This window comes from Camellia sinensis, chromosome 7, assembly GCF_055761805.1.
Source record: "Camellia sinensis isolate YWXY chromosome 7, ASM5576180v1, whole genome shotgun sequence".
NCBI classification, from domain to species: Eukaryota; Viridiplantae; Streptophyta; class Magnoliopsida; order Ericales; family Theaceae; genus Camellia; species Camellia sinensis.
Window position 1 is genome coordinate 59868257 of NC_138967.1, and position 17217 is coordinate 59885473.

The window sequence follows — 17217 nt, forward strand, 5'->3', positions numbered from 1 at the left end:
AGTAAGGGCCAAAATAATTTGGACCATTTATAATTGTTGTTGCAGAAATGATGTGGTTATTATATTTTTAGCAACCAAAATTGGACATTACGGATGCATTATTATGTAGTTGGGACCAAATTTGTTTGTGTCACAAATTGTGTACATATATGTATATATATCCATCCATATCTAACATATACTTGCGCCGAAATTGACAATGGTTGCAGCCAGGAACAATTCAAGGAAAGACGAGAAGTAGACAACCCCGGACCGAATATGGTTAGTGTGCAGACATGTAGTAAGTAGAGTACCGTGATGGAAACACGTGACTGCTGTGATAGCAAAGTATGGACTTCTATTCCATGCGCACACCAGTCATGTGCTTCTATTGTGTCACATTCAGCGATTTCCAGCAGTCATAGACGCCATATTGCATGTTCTTATAAACTCCGATTATTTGTAAAATTCCATGTCCGTTTTTATTTCAACTGTGTGCGAAATAGTAATTTGTATGTGCAAACATATGTAAATACCAGAAAATGTGCACACATTGCGAGTGATACAACTTTTGGTGACAATTATTTTGGACTTACAGCTCCTATTTGTCCTGTATGTGCGTCACGTTGGTGTAACACTTACAGAGCCGAAAGGATATTGGGGAAAGGTGGAAGGAACTCCCCTGTGATGAGAAGAAGAGGTTTCAGGACATGGCTAAGGCAAGTGCCAAGGAACTGGGCGAAGAAGTTGCAAAGAAATCTGCAAAGGTACTTATGTGCTTAGTGTTTTTGTAACTGCATTTGGGGAGGACCTGCTATCGACACAATGTTGGTTAATTTTTTGTATTAATGTTCACGTTAATAACATTGCAGAGTAAAATGCAAGTCCGCATATCATTGAAGGCAATTGTTGATATCGTGAACCGGTGTAACGAAGCACAAAAGCAGGCAGTCATTGATATTGGGTTCGGTGGCCTCCTCGGGTTAAAGTGTACCCATATAGATCACAACATGTGCCAATGGTTGGTACAGAACTTCGATCACGACACGTGTTCGTTGACTGTTCATGGCCGTCACCTGAGGCTCACCTGTGAGGAAGTGCATGTCTTATTGGGTATACGGTCAGAAGGCAATGACGTGCAGTTCACTGGTTCAATAGACGCATATCCCAATATCTACGAAGAGGTTGGAGCTGTTAAGGGAATCATTCCTTTGAACTAGTTAAGAGTTTATCTGACTGAGACTGATGGTGCGAATGACGAGTTTCGGAGGAAGTTTGCGCTGTACGTGTTGGGGGCCATGTTGTGTCCTACCACAATGACCGCGTTGAGCATGTCGTTCGTTCATGCCGTGAAGGGCGTGACCGGTATGGGGGCATGTAATTGGGCAAAGGTGACACTGCAATTCCTTGGCAAAGGTGTTCGGAAGTATAAGATAAAAGTTCAGCGCGAGGCAACTGGATGTGTTTTCCTTCTAATGGTAACGTAATCGACCGTTGTTTGTTTGTACCATGCCGATTACATATTTCATCCATTGCTGTGCATATGGTTCAATAAAATGGCAGTCGTTGCGAAATACAAACTTACCTGTTATTGAACAGCATGACAAATATACCTGTACGGGCCACATTTTTTGTAACCACGAAAAGCTTATCTTTTTAACCGGAAAGTTGCATGGGGATTCTACCATCGAGACACATAAACATATACATATGATTGTGTTGTAAGTTGTATGCATTGTTAGCGAATACGGATTATTTTGCTCGGAAGTGTATAGTAAATATCTTTTCCCTTTTATAATGCAGCTATTTTACTTGGATCATTTTGCCCCTCCCTGTAAGAGTACGTCGGCTACTACACGCTCCATCCCTCGGCTAAATGATTGGGGTGATGCCGAAATACGGGAGACGAGGCGACTTATGGGAAGGAAGCAAATGTTGCAGCAACATGAGGTAATCAACCCATTCGTTCTGCACATTTGACAGCATTGCCCCACCTGTGTTATAGATAACGGTGACAGACAAAATTTGTGTTCCTATGACTAGGTGACAAGCAGTGACAAACAGTGACCCATTCCTTAGCGTACGTTATATTTTCAGTTTGTCCCTCCCTATTTACTCTGAAATACTCGAACTTTTGGGGAGAAAACATGAAGTTTCCATGTGGACGATGTTGTAGCCTTACAAATTCAATTTTATGTACTACTTCCGTTACGAAATGAATTTTGGTTAAGCCTTGAAGTCAGATTTTTGGAAAAGCTTGAAGATTTTGGTTTTTTAACCTTGTAAAAAGGTCAAAACATTGTCGTTCAGTTATTGTTAGTTAGTTTGTAATTGAAAGTGTCTCTTTGTTTATGTAATTGGGAAAAGGTAAAGTAGTAAACATGGGATCGACTGTGAAGTTGTTATCCACACCAGATGAGCATCATTTACAACAAATTTTTTTTTCATTTCAGACAAATGGAGTAATTAATTTTTATTAGATATATTTAATACGTAAACTGTGTACACATATGTTGTGTGCAACTTAAGAAAGCAGACCGAAACTTTACGATTCACAGTTGAGATCGATTAACGATTCAGTGCATTACCATTTTCATTTATGATTTGAATCCCGATTTGACAACTATGTTAGGTGGAGTTTCATCCAACAAAAGCGGAAAGCAACGACATTGATGACGCAATTGACACACACCATGTCAATAACAAACAGAAACCACGGATTGATAATGTTCGTTGAAGCAAGGTTGAGACCGACATTGGTGAACTGAAGGAAACCATAAAGCAAGTGCTTCACAGCAATGCGGAAATAAGGGACATGTTGCTCAATTTCCGAGGGAAGGAAGCTGTTGACAATGCAAAGGTAAGCAAAAGCAATCAGTACACATGCTTCACACAGTTCACAGAGGTTACTTGAAGATGAAATATCATAGCAGGTTAATGTATGTGTTTGTGTGATTAGGTGGAGTCGACTGAAAGAAATTGTAACATTAACATATCCTCCAGCATTGGTGAACTAAAAGGAATGCTGAACGAACTGGTTGCAGCTATATTGTCTGGGAAACAACCGTTTACTGAACAGACACATATTGCTGAAATGAAGCAAATGATGCAGCAAGTGCTGGCAGGTTTATCGGAAACAGCACAATTGCCTCGCTCAGAGGAAAAGGGTGTTGACCCTACCATGGGAGTCGAGTTGCATGATGGCGGCGTGGTCTTCCCAAATTATTATGGTAGCCCAAATGAGGGTGATGTTCAAGATTTACAGGGGGTAGATTGGGAGGACAATTATGTGAATGGAATGTTGTCCAATGAGATAATTGATATGCACGTTGGACAGTTGCGTGCCGTCCAAGAAGTTGGGGACATGCACAACAACCGTGGCCTTGCGTTGGAGGAAACATACGCAAGCGAAGAAAGCAAATCTCTTTCGGTTCAGTTTCTGGCCATGAAGAACGTTGCAAAACAGAGTTTATCTTCCTTTGATGATTTGCAAACCTTGCCACCAATGCGAGGAGAAGCAGACAATGTGCATCCTTCTGCTGGTAAGGTTGCCCAAACATTGGGAGCGGGACAAATTGTAACAGGCACACGAAAGGGAAGAGGAAGAGGTGTTGAAGCGACAGACGTAGGGGATATGCATTCGTGCAACGATAGCAAAATAAGTACTCGACTTACTGTCGAAAAATTCCTAAGTCGCCACATCACTTCACCTTTCGTATGTTTCATTACCAATTGATGCCGACAGCATTACTGATCATAATAGAACCATTATTTGTGTTGTAATTTAATATTTGTCATTCTAGTGCAAGTTTGCAGTAACAAATGTTGTACAATTGTCTTACAGATTTCGGACAAAGTCCTGTCCAAACTGCACAGGTTGGACAAGCGGTTCCGTTCAGAGGTTAGACATCGCTTCACCAATTTTAAATGCATAAGGATGTGTTATGTACTTTGCAAATTAAATTTCTGAACAGTGATGAGTTAGTTAATTGTTTATATTAATAGGAGGAGTTGATGTTACTTGATTGTTTATATTGATAGAAGGACTTGATAACACTGGAGAGCATAGAGGTTTTATCAACGGCCGAAGATGAAGTTGTTGACTCTGTACTTGACGACAGAAACAATGAAAGGTACGGATGAGTTTAGTACTCGCAATTAACCTGTTCCGTAGTATTTGTGAAATAAGTTTGAATTCTACAATTTTCATGTGTCGTGCTATGTTTATTTGATTCTTGTAGGTATCAGTTCTTTAATTTTTCATTCTATATGATTTTGATGGGTTTATGATGGGTTTATCCATGTCGTATGTAGGATTTTCTTTGAATTTAATGCAGTGGGCTACGGAAAGATCAGTGGCTAAATTTCCTGTCTGAAGTTTTCTTCTTTTGGTCTTATCCTGCACACATGTACCTATTGGGAAAATTGCAAACCACTGATATTTTCACAAAAATATTTACAAATTCATGGAAACCTTTATAATTTTAATTATGAAACTTAATAAAGTTTACCAATGATTTGCAAATTTTTTTGAAAACTTATAATGAAGTGTAATTTTCCCTAGCTATTTTCTTCTACTCTGCTTACATTTTCCATTTTGATCATTTTGGGATATTGTTGGCTCCAGTTTGTAAAAAACGTGTTTCTTTTTTTTTAACTTGCTGACCTGTAAATGAGCATTTCAATTTTCACATATTATTTTAGCAAATACTATTGGACATGTCATAAGTTGTAATATCTAAAACTTTGTCTTTTCATTTTGTTTTTTAAAAACTTAAAACTAATCTTCATTGGATTGGAGCCTAGTAGAATCAGGAATATCTGTCATAGTTGTACAACAGAAAAAACTAATCTTATGTTGTAGAGTTAAGCCAGATACGTTTAAGTTTTACTAGGCTGTAGGTTGCTTCTTACTGGTTGATGTATACGTTTTATGTAGGGACATTGTCGTGTCTATGAATCTGCATGAAATGCCTTGCGAATGTGCTACGCGACGTGACATGCGCACGCTGAAACCAGGGGCATGGCTATCCGACACTGTAAGTCGTGGCATCTGACAATGTTATTTCCACTATATTTGCATGATGGACATATCCATGTAGGGACATTGTTATTTCGTATTGCATTTAAACAAATGGCAAACCTTATTTCGCAAGTTGCCTGGTCTGTTACAATGTTCCAGCCAATCAACTTGGTCGCGGTTTAATTGACTAACAGACAGTGGCAAGTACACAAAGACGGGAGGCATACTGCGTGGTTCTTTCCAGTATATGTGTCGGTAAGTAAGTGTTTTAGGTCGGTTGTGTATTGCAGAAGACATATTTTCAGAAAAACTTTGGCTGACTGAACTTTACACACTAAACATGCAGACTTTGATACTAAATCAAAAAACTCAACCTCTGAACCATGAAAATATCGTCAAATCATATTTTGGACATGACAGATATACTGGGGTGCTTGATGCATGTCAGAAGGTAATATGAATGTCCATCCCATTGAAGCGAGTAGATTTAATATGAACGTCGGTAATATGAATGTCGATCCCATTTACATGAATGTCAATGTAAATATGAAAGTGCGTACATGTTCGTATGCCCTCTAAACAATGTCTTCACTTGTGTTTATGTGTAGATTTACATGCCTTTCAATTATAGAGGAGTACATTGGGTGTGCCTAAAAATAGATATGGTAGACCGTGTGGCGTACCTATTTGACTCATTGGCATCCGCCACACTGGACACCAACAAGCTGAACGCGGCAAAAATGTTGGTATGTCGTGCTGAATTTCACAAATCTACTTCCACACTGTCACATCCTTCACATAAACTAACCGTTTCATTCTGCAACAGGTTCAAACAATGCATGCCTTACTGCAACTACAGTTTGGAAATGAATATGTTGTAGACGTGCATACCTTTGAGGTCCGCATGTTAGAACAAAGGCCATTACAACAGCTGGACGAGTAATCCACAAACCCTGCGTCACATTGACTTCACTCCTGAATCACTCATTTAACGAACCTGCTTATATTTTACGAGAAACTGAATGTTACATTTCATTTGTAGCACTTTCGACTGTGGGATGTTTGTGATCAAGTACATGCAGCGTCCTGATATACCTAGCGGTCCACACAAGGTACATTATACCGCTTAATTTCAAATTACGAAATAAATCCGTTTATTTCCTACCGCTGTAACTGTACCTGATTTGTGTTATTCGCTTTCTGTACATAGTTTCATCCTTCTGTGCGCTGGAAGTTGGTGCTTGACTTCGTTATGGATGTGAACAATACAAAGATGGGCGAGTATCGTTCGTGCATGTGATTGATTGCAATTACAACAAATAGGGCAGCGATTTTATCATGGCCTGCCAGTACGAGTGTAATTTCGATGCCCAACCACAACTGGATTACTGCATCAACTTGTCGTGACAACTTTTAGGTCGCAGCTGTGATAATACTAATTTCCCACGCGTATTGATTGTACACATAATTCCAATGTTTGGGACTGGAACAAATGAGGGAAAGTAGTAATGTTTGTTTGCTTTTATCGTGGCCTGTACGTAATGTGATACACATAATTCCAATGTTATGGGTACAGAACAAACAATGCAATGTCATATTTGCCCAAATGACTATAGTAATGTTTGTCCAGTGCAATGTGATATTTGTCCAACAAGCAATGCAAGTTGAAAGTCGTAATGTTTGTTCGCTTTTACCACATGAATTATGTTTGTTCGATTTTTTTGAATGCCATGATTTTGTCCAAAATAAAGCAAAAAAAAGCCCACAAAACAAACAAATAGCGGTGACTATAATGCACTTTGAAGGGGAATTGATTACTTCATAACAACGCACAAACGGTGAAAAATTGCACAAAAAATAAAAACAACCATACAACAGACCATTAAAAACACAGAGTATTGATATTCAATTTTTTTTTTTGTTCAGCAAAACAAAAAACTGTATTGGTGAAAAAGCACATACAAGGTGTCAATGATACATCAACAAAAAGGAGGTTGGAGCTAAAAAAGCTCCAACCTCCTAGTTGGTGAGAGACCAACGAAAAGAAATAAAAACAAAAGGAAAACAATAAGAATGTAACTCCAAGCCCATCCTCACAAAACCACATAACAGGGCAACCAGAAAAAACTCCAAGGCAGCATGAACAAACTTCAGACCATACAGCCACCATTGAGACTTGAGCCTGAACCTTCAACCTCCATTGAGACTTGAGCCTGATCCTTCAACCTCCAAAAAAAAAAATAACTACAGCAGCAGACCAACAATTACAACAAGGCCAGCAGCAGACTTCCAATACAGCACACCAAAACATCATTCAAACAATTGCAAAAAGGCCAATATGCAGCAGCAGACTTAAGCCTATTCGTTGATCCCATATAGCAGCAGCAGAGTACATATATAGCAGAGCAGAGTTGAAGCACAGCAGAGCAGCAACCAGAAATGAGCATGCTTGACCCCATAAACTAAGCCAGAGCAACAAGCCAAAAATAAGGCAAAGCATAGCAACATTGAAGCACAGCAGAGCAAAAGTAGCCACCAAGAAGATATGGTAATACCACAGACTGACCAAAATCCTGCATACCACAGATTGACCAAACTCCTGCACCCTTGCAGCAAAAAACACCAAGCACCACCCCCTCAATCAGACTTTGATACTATCCAGAATACAATATATGTCGTCCACTGAATACTGTAGGCCTCTATAACTTTGCTTACAGCAAAGTGCAACCCTCACTTTCACCATCTCAGCCAATTCAGGCCCATCAACAATCTTATCATTAAAAAGGCAATCATTCCTACCTTTCCAAATCATTCCTAGGTGTGCAATACAAAAGAATACATATATAAACTAGCCTAGGATTTGGGGAACAGAACGGCTAGAACACCCCACTCTGATTGAGCATCTGCCAGCATGGCTTGGGCTTGGTCCAACTCAGCTTTAGTTGTCTGAATGGATGCAAAACGATGTCTAATTTGGGAGAGCATCATCCTTGCTTCTTGATTAAGCTGGTCATGTTTGCCGGACAGAGGCAAGTTCTGTCATGAGTTTGGCTTCCTCAAGTTCAAGTGCTGAGTGTTGCTGAAGAATGGCTGCAGAGGTTTGCTGGCTGAGTTTGAGTGAAGTAGATATGGTGTGGGCTTCGTTTAGGAAATCCTTATTGGTTTGAATATCCTTCGAGCAAGTCTGAACCATCTCTGAAAGGGTTGGCCATTCCGTGATGATCTTGGCCAATTGCTTTAGTTGAATGGGGTTGAAAGGATTAAGGGAGAGGTTTACAACAGCAGAAAGACAGGCCAAGGTTTCATCAGGTTTGTGGAGAATGATTTCTTCAACTGGGGTGTTAATAAGGTTGATGAAGGTGGTTAAGGTTTGTTGAGTTTCAGCATCAAACAGATGTAACCTTTGAGGCAATGGGGATATTTTGTCTAGATCTTGTTGAAGAATAGAAAGTTCGGCCCAAAAATCCTGGCATGGACCGACGGCCTGTGAACATTAATAGTTTGGTGAGAATATATGCTTGCAAGTAATAAAGAGTAAATAGGATGAGGTTGGAAATAGTAGTACCTGTCCTGATAACGTGCACGCAGACGGTTGGCCTTGTTCAGCTATGGTTGTGGCATCAGGACGAGTTGTTTCTGGTACTGATGAAATGGCAGCATCAGCGCCTTGAGGCTCTTTCTCTGGTTCTGCTAACAGGGGAAAGTCATGAGGACCTTCAAGTTCCGTCTCGCCCATTGGTCGTGGAGATGAGTCCTGTATTATGTCCATCCCTGTAAATTGGAGAACAATACCAGTTACTCAAAGAGAAGTTTTTTTTTCCCAAACGAACAGTAACATTTGTATTTCTATTTACCTTGGTTGTGGTGAACTTCTGGTTGAGGGGATTTTGTGTTGTCATCTGTTGGAGAGGATTGGCTGTTGATTGAAATGTCAAATTCAATCCTCTGTGATTCTTTGTTTGACGTTTGGGAATTGGAGGGGTTGGATGGTGGTGGTTGAGGGCTAGAGACAGAAGAGACAATGTGTTGAGGAGAAGTGGAAGGATGTTGTGATGCAGACTGTGTAGATTGCTGTGGCGAAGACTGTGAAGCAGGTTGTAAGGAAGTTTGTTGCGATGCTTCAGGTGGTGGTGGAGTTGGTTGTACAGTGGGTTCTGTGGGTACATTGCTGATTGGACTAGGAATTTGATGAATGTGTTGAGGAGAAGTGGAAGCATCGTCATCATCAGCAGCAGCAAGGAGTAATCTCCTTCTTTTTCTCTGCACAAAAGTGATCAGTCGGGCGTGAATGGAAATTGAAATGCTGTAAATATGTAAAGTGAAGGCTTACTTGGTAGAGCTGCCCTGAAGGATTTGATGTTGTTTGGCCAACCATTTGGCTGAGAGGGATATCCCACTCACTTAGGTCTGTGCTTAGAGCAGGAGCAGTGGAAGGCTCTTCTCTCTTCTTCGCCGTGACCTCTGTCTCGGCAGGGGTACGGGTGGTAGTTCCTCTCTGTGCTTGTGTCTGCGCGGCTGCGAAAGAGTCTGCCATTAATTTCGGAACTGAGGGGGTGTTTGTCTGAGTAGTTGCATCCATTGGATCCTTGCCTTTACGTTGGTCCCTAACCAATGGTTCAGCAGCAGGCCCAATTTTGGCTGTAAAAGGTTAAACAAGTTAGTGTTGTAGAGAAAAAAACAAAACAAATTGCATGACATAGTCAGGGATATGAAGTATATGAAGGAAGGATACCTGTAGCCTTAAGCTTGGAAGGCGAGGATATGCGGCCCTGAATATGAATACAAGTATCGTTAAGGCAGCTTTCAAGTGGCTTGCAGAAAATAATGGCAGACATAAGTCCCCACCAATGGTCAAAAGCAGCCGAGCAGTCCGAAGCTGGTTTGAAGAAGAAGGGGCCAAAATCTTGGAAAAGTTTGGTGATCTCTGTCAGAATGAATTCAGCTTGTGTAGGATCTTTGAAGTGGATTCTGGACCCAATCTCCTCATGGATGGTTGGGTGGAAATAAGGATAAGGGATAGCCTGGGAAAGACCAAATTGCCTGGACCATTGATTGGGACAGTATGTCTTAAAACTGCAGCTGGATAGCTTGGCGGAGGATATGGAACAGCCAACCAAGACATGTCTAGAGGTGAGAATGTATCTCCAACTCTCATTTTGTTCTTGGACTTGCTCATTGTGTAAATCAGAAGGGTCTGTAAAGAGGAAGCGAAGTCTACTAGAGGAGAATTCAAAGTTTTGAAATGGCATGTACAGGTTGAAAGGTCTCTGCGAAGGAAGGTTGTAAACATGGTAAGATGATTTCTGAATGTGAGGATGGGTTGGCTATTATAAGTGAGCAGTTGATCAGCATAGGAGTAGCAAACAGGTTTCAAGGTGTTAGGTGGTGGGAGTCGTGCCTCAGGGAAATAGGCATACAACCAGGCCTGGAAGAGCCAGAAGGGGCCACCACAGTTGCCAGAAATCTTCTTGTCGACAAAGGAAAATAGGGCCTTGTAAAGGGTGGCAAGAAGATAAGGGGCTAAAGCCATAAGTTGGCCATCTTGCATACACAAGGCAAGGGGGAGGTATTCTTTCGTGATCTTGTACCCAGGGACACAAAAAAGAAACTTACAAAGCCAAAGTAAGTAAAAAACAGTTCTTTCTTTGTCATCGACAGGGGAACCAGGCTTGCCTTGGTATTTTTTGGCAAAATCTGTATAGCACATGTCAGTGTTTAAAGTAAATGTCACTTTTGGAGGCTCAAGGAGAGCATGAATTGGATTGCCCAAGATTGGGAGACCAGTCAAGTGAGCTACATCTAAGATGGTAGGGGAAATCATACCAAAATTGAGGAGTAGAGAGTTACTAGACTGAGACCAAAAGCATGCAGCAGCAGCAGCAGCAATCAGCCCTTTGTCCACGTCATAAATTTTAGTCGACAGTCTAATTGCTTCACCAATGCCCTGGTGCTTCCATACTTCAGCGTCGTGACCTTCAATTCTCCTGGCCCAGCTTCGCCAATCAGAGTTTGGTGACCTCCACCCTCTGAGTGGGTTTTTGCTGACATTCCAGTTAGTCCACTTGAGTCCAGCTTGGTTAAGAAGAAGGTTCTCACCATTACCAAGGGGATAGTATGGAGCTAGCTCGTCTGGGAAGTAAGACGCGAAGGTAGGGCCTAGAGTAGCCTTAGCGACAGAGCTTATGCTGGGCAATAGGGTTGCAGCAAATTTTAGAAGAGCGATACGTGCTTTGATAGGGTCTGGGAAGCGGAGTAGGTCTTCATTGTTCTCCTCAGATGAAGATGGTTGAGATTTTTTCGGCGCCATGGCTTAGGGTTTTGTGGTGCTCTGGTTTTGAACGGCAATGGTTGAGAAGAAGGAGTACAGTCTGGGGAGTTCGAATCAGAGGGAAATGAAGTGGTTTGAAGTTGAAAGGGTGGGTCTTTTATAGCTTATGATGGGGCCAGTATATTTAAAAGCTCTTATATTGGGCTGTAGTTTGTGTTTGTTTTGGGCTCGTATTAAGAAATTTGCTATTGGGCCCAAACAATGACCCCCTCGTTGAAGTTAAATATCATATGACTTGGACCCCCACAAGGGGGGACCCCCATGACCCCCTCTCTCTCTGATTGGCCACTTTTTATTTTTATTTTTTTTCCTTCTCCAATCAGCAGCCCCCACGTGTGTGTGTGTGTGTGTGTGTGGAGGGGGGGTGGGGGTGGTGCAGGTGGTGATTGGAGGGGGTCTCAATCACTTCCGCAATATTTAACTTGAACATGGGGGCCATTGTTTGCACCAAGTTTTGCCAGTCTCTGTCGACAGATGGTCCACTTAATTGAGGGCATGTGGCCAAGTCTGAAGGAATGTCCACGACCTGAAAGTGGGCTCTCTACATGTGGGTCACCTAGAAGTGATAGGGGAAGTTTTTACCACCGGTCATGGAGTTAGTGGGCACACTTTCAGGAGGAAGCATGAGACAAAGCAGGAGCCTTGCTCTGTCGACAAAAGTTTAAAACAGTTGGTGGCCATGAAATAAACACAAGAAAAGGAAGCTCGATAGATAGAAGTGGAGCTTTAGTATTGATATCCGTATACTGTTTTTGTGGCCCATCATTGCATGATCCCACACGTCTACACCATAACTGCCACTGTAACTGCCCCCTGACTTCGAATCTTCAAGTCCCCTGAAAACCAATATTGACTCTTCCCCGTCGACCTTCCTTTTCACCATTGTGGGGCATGTCCCTCATCATTATGAGTTAGTGGGCATACTTTCAGGAGGAAGCATGAGACAAAGCAGGAGCCTTGCTCTGTCGACAGAAGTTTCAAACAGTTGGTGGCCATGAAATAAACACAAGAAAAGGGAGATCGACAGATAGAAGTGGAGGTTTAGTATACTTGGAATGCCTAGAACGGAGATCGTTGGTTTCGATATCCGTATACTATTTTTGTGGCCCATCATTGCATGATCCCACATGTCTACACTATAACTGCGACTGTAACTGCCCCCTGACTTCGAATCTTCAAGTCCACTCTGCCAAATATTGACTCTTCCCTTTCGACCTTCCTTTTCACCATTGTGGGGCATGTCCCTCATCATTATGAGACAAAAATCGACAGAATATTGTCCACTAAACACAACCACAATCCTTGCAAACTGGGCCAATGAACCGCAACACTTGGCCACTCACTGTTACTGCCCCTGACTATGAATCATCAAACTCTGCCAAATATTGAATTTTCCCTGTAATTTAATCAAAATATATTCAATGTCGGTAAACTTGAAAATATGTTTGAAATAACCTTTTTCTGTATTGTAATGACTTAAACACAATTGTTGTCCTACATTTTACGTAACAAAAATACACAACTTATTTATATCAAAAACAAAATATACATCTCGGGTTTATAATCAAAAAAATGGGAACTACCTTTTTTTTAAAAAAAGTTCACTCATATTTTCAGCTACATTCTGATTGGATATTAGATTAAAAATTCCTCTTTGCACCTATTTTTCCCACATCCTCCCAACAGCTGCTCCATTCAACTAACATTGAATCTTGCATGCCACCTGACTTACAAGCTGGAGCAGTTACTGGCAGTGCTCATGGATTTAGTGGCCACCCTCCAAGAGGAAACATGAACGAATTGAGAGTCTGTATCTGTCGAGGAAAGGCTAAAAGGACCTGGGCACAGGTGGCAACTTCAATTATATGCACTTCGACAGGTACAAGTGAAGCTTTTATGTGGTTTCAATACACGGAAATGACCGTGCAGTTACAGAAGTTGCACAGAAGCAGTTGCTCATGGGGTCGTGGGAATTTTATAGCTATAAAGGGCAGAATGTTTGTAGAGAGAGAGGACATGAACAACAACACAACTTACTTTCTACATTGTAACTTCTGTGTAGTTTTTTCCCTTCTACTTTCTACTTTGTTACAAACAACACAACAACACAACTTACTTTCTACTTTCTACTTTTTACTTTGTTACTTTCTACTTTGTTACCATCAGTTCATCGAAAGAAGTCTTCATCCATTTCAGGCATTTGAACCAATACCACAATTGCTTGATTTTCTTCTTGAACTTGTCAACTTTAAATTACTGCTTCGTTACTGTCGATATAGGCCCACCATAATTTTACTAACAATAAACACATACTTCCATAGTAAACATTAAATAATTTCACAACTCCTGTTCGTAACTCGTAATTCATATACCAATCGGCATGGAGATAAAGTAACGAGTTCGTTGGGTTACTTTCTCCAAGTAACACCCAAAATTAACTGCCACTTGGATTATATACAAAATGCATGTGCTGGTATGTAATTTTGCAAACCCACTTGGACAAAATTCGTATTTTACTCGAAATATAATACTAATTTACCGACACAAGTCATAACAAATCAATACGAAGTGAAACACATCGTTAGTTGATAAACCACACCGCAAAAAACCCTTCAGTTAGATCCAACCAAATATGGAACAGAAACAAGCAACCCGCAATAGGAATCTTGGAATACAGACATAAGCCAATTTTCCACCCAAAACAATACACAGACAACCCATGTATATCTCACCTCACCTTCAATTAGTTTTGAAAATGACAAGTCACTGCAAACACAAATGACAACATCACTCTAAACAATATGGGAAATTTACAACTCGTGATCTTGTACATAAGTAACGTTGTGCCATTTCCTGGCATTGTACATAACCAATTATTTACACGTTACGTACAGCAATCCGTGCAAAATGAAAACTAAATACATTATTTCCATGTGTTTTCAATAGCTAGTACTGTCTACCTAATAAATTAAGGGAATAAGTAAATCATACAAATTATACAATTACCTGATTCACCTCGTCAATTGTGTTCGAATCATTTTTCCACGCTGCTGCTTCAACACTACCGTATTGGCCCACAGGCTGCTTGGAATCAGGAGAAACATCGAAAAATAGTCGCCGTTGCTTAATGTGCGGTGTACTTGGATCCACCAACCCAGTTTTGCAGCGAACGGGCAATGACTCCGCATTGTACTCACGGTCAGTTATGTGGGGTGTATCTGCATCTGAGTTAGTACCCACTGTTTGGCTAAACCGAACCTTAGGACACGTTCGCTTTGTGTGCCCAATGCATTTGCAATTCCCACATTTTCTTGGTCTTCGACAGTTGGACGAGGCCCGTCCTGGGTTCCCTTTTGTCTTCACAACATCAGGATCTTCTACTTCAATTTGTCGACGGAATGAATGTTTCCCTTTGTCTCCATTCCCACCGTTCAAATTCCTCTCATATAACTCCATCATCCGGCTCATCATCGGAAGACATGCATCCCTAGCCTCTTTGAAACCTTCCAGTGATTGCGAGGCATAGAAACACATTTCATTGTAGGAAGAACACAATATCCCATACCGGGCCATCTGTGTTGTAGTGCTATCAATTGAGGGTTGAGGCCATTGCTGGTCATCCTTGCTTGCAGCCCTTGTCCATCTATGCAGCACACAAGTTGGGGGAATTTGCGTTAAATTTTCAGCTTTCATAACACATATCATGTGGCAGCAAGGTAGCCCCAACGACTCAAACTTCATGCAAGAACATCTCATTGCAGCATCCACTGGACTGTGTGTTACTATCCATGATCTATCCTTCACTTTGTACTTATGAATATAGTAGCATTTCTGACCATCCGGCAAAGGGAACACGTCCTTGACATTCAACTTCCCCTCCTCTAAGATTTTATCACGGAACATTCTAAATATATTTCGGGTGAATAGCTCAACTCCATGTCTCTCTATATCTCGCAATGGAGTAATCAATACCAGAAAAGTGTTATTTGTTTCAGCATCATCTCCAGCCTCGTTATACCTTATCCTTGCAAGAGCCCGATCATAGTGCCTAACAAATTCATATAGCTTCAATTTGTATTGGAGGAAGGGATTGAAATAAGCATTCATACACTCCGAGCGCTGAGTGCTCTTCATCCCAGCAAAGAAATGTCCACGCATATATGCCTCAGCCCACATATAACGCTTCTTATATGTCTCCAACACCCAACTGTTGGTTTGAAGTCCAAATTTTTTTACCATTGTCGTCCAGCCATGCTCAAACTTTGTCTCATCCGTTTCCATGTCCATGCACTGCTTGAAAGCATGTGTAAAGCCACTTATGTGAACATTTGAAACAGCATTTTTCCCAAGATGCCAATTACATAATCGATGTCTTGCGTCTGGAAATACTCTTCTGATTGCCTCTCGCATCGCCTTATCCCCATCTGTCAGTACGGACACAGGTGCTTTATTGCCCATCGCCTCCATAAATGTTTCCAAAACCCATGTGTATGTCTCAATTGTCTCATTAGCTAGCAAAACACATGCAAATATCGTGGTCCTAAAGTGGCTAGTCACACCAGCCAACATGACAAAAGGTTTCTTGTATGCATTGGTTCTGTAAGTTGAGTCAAATATCAACACATCACCAAACTTTGTGTAGTCGGCCCGCAATTTTGAATCTGTCCATAACAGATTTTGTAACTTGTTATCGTTATACACATCATACTTGTAAAAAAAACGTGCATCAACATCAAGTTTTGCGCATAGGTAAACCAACGCACCCTGCACATCACCATCCTCAACTTCTGCTCTACGTTCAGCTTGAATATGGTTGTGCAGATCCGTACGGATGAAACCAACATTCTCATAAGACCCGGACTGATTTACCATATAGTCCATGATTTGGCTAGTCTTCACACCGACATTGCGCATAGCCATTGCTTGAGCTTTGTCAGCGCTGTTTAAACTGCGAAGTGACCTCAGATACATCACACAGTGTTGTTCCGCCAATTCATGGTTGTGGTCTGCGACGAAGTGAGTCACAACATACTTTCCCCCTTCACCAGCATCCACATCGTACCGTATGCGAAATTGGGCTTTGCAACCTACTCTTGTTAGTGCCTTGGGAGCTCTACTCTTCTCAGTAACACGGTCCAAGTATTTTGGTAATCTCTGACCTTCCCTTGAACACAACCACAGCCTACTAACGACCTTTCCCTCTTTATTTGTGTTAAATCTGGATTTTCATATACTAAATCCCTTGGCTTTAGCATACGCATTGTAGAAATCTTCTCCATCTTCGACCGAATCAAATTTCTATTCCAGAATAGCACGTTCAACATCACCAACCATGTCATTGCGATGAGCATCGTCAACCATTTCTTTTTTCACATCGGCTCCGCTATCTTTAACGTTCATGTTGGTTGCTTCTTCATTGCTCGGACCAGCTTCGCAACCATGATCAGGTTCTGCCCGACTTTCATTCATCAAACGAATGTCATCTGCTTCATTTGGAATGTCATAATCATCACCTTCCCTTTTAACTTCCGCTGGGGCCATACTGCACATAACATTACTACAAACAATTACTTGATGACCGAAAATTGTTAACACAAACACAAACATGACATTTTCATACGGTTTACCTGTTTGTGCAAACACAAACACTCGCTTCAGAAAGAGAAAGAGAAAGGTTAGCTGCCAATGGAGGGGTTTCCGTTGGAGCGAAGCGTAGAGCGGTTGAAGTTAGGATGGGGGTTTAGTTGAGGGAAAATAGCTGAAGTGAACGGGCCAGAGAGACAAAGAGGGAGATAGAGAGAGGGAGACAGCTCCATACCTCATATCTAGTTCGAGAAAAGGGCTTCACTTCAGCAATGGAACCAACACAACCTTGTAGTTACGTTGT